Genomic DNA, 1080 nt, shown 5'->3' on the forward strand with positions numbered 1-1080 from the left:
TCCACGTTGGGACACGTGATGCTCCGACATCATGAGGACATGTCAGAGGGACACTGGTCCTCTCTGGAGCAGGAAGTACAGTTGTCCCTGAACACAACACGCATACTCAGTCAGTACAGACAGAGATTCATAGATGTATTACACATGTTCAGTATGAAGTCAGAGTAGTATTTCCACTTTAAATGTGACTTTACAAGGACAAGACGAACCATTCACCTTGTTGTTATTACTTCTATTAATAAAGGGAACTAAAAACTTAGTGCAGATGTAGGTGTCACCAAAAAGCTCTTCAAATACAGGAAGTAAATATTCCTTCTAATCACAGAGGCATGAATTTCATTCGATTTTAAATCCTTGTTCAGACATGAATAATGAGTATATTATATATATATATATACTTTACAAAATAGTTGCCATTAAAGGTTAAAAAAGCTGCATTTACATTTGAAATGTACCATTTCATTATTATTATTGAGTCAGAACAGATTTTTTTAACCCTGTTGTCCTTTTCCCGTCAATATTTTCAACATTATTATTATTATTATTATTATTATCATTATTGCTTTTTCAATGTTGTGGGTGCTTTTTTAAATGTTTTTGGTGTTTTTTTGAAGTTGTTTTGATTTTAATGTTGACATTTTCAGCGCTTTATCCCATTTTTTCTGACAAAAAAAAAAATCAATTAACTGAAAACGGGTCAATTTGACCCGGGGACAACATGAGGGTTTATAAAGATTTTTTTACTGAATGTTTAGCTTAGAGACATGTGTCTAGAAACAGAAAGCAGAATGAATTATGGGAGTTTGGTGTTACCTGATGGGATCAGATCCACAGCTTTGTTGTTACAGAAGTATCTTCCAGAGTCGGAGACGACAGCTCTGATAATGACCAGAGAGTTATCAACTAATGAACTGTATCGTCTTCCCGGGTCATGAATGTGTTTTATATGTCCGTCACCATTAGCTGTCAGGATGTTAGTTTTGACTCCATTCCTCTCTCTGGTCCACGTCACGGCCCCCCACCCAGAGTGAGGACATGGCAGAGTAACCTGTGACTTTTCTTCAAATATTTGATGGAATA

This window comes from Etheostoma cragini, chromosome 14 (assembly GCF_013103735.1).
Source record: "Etheostoma cragini isolate CJK2018 chromosome 14, CSU_Ecrag_1.0, whole genome shotgun sequence".
Classification (NCBI taxonomy): domain Eukaryota; kingdom Metazoa; phylum Chordata; class Actinopteri; order Perciformes; family Percidae; genus Etheostoma; species Etheostoma cragini.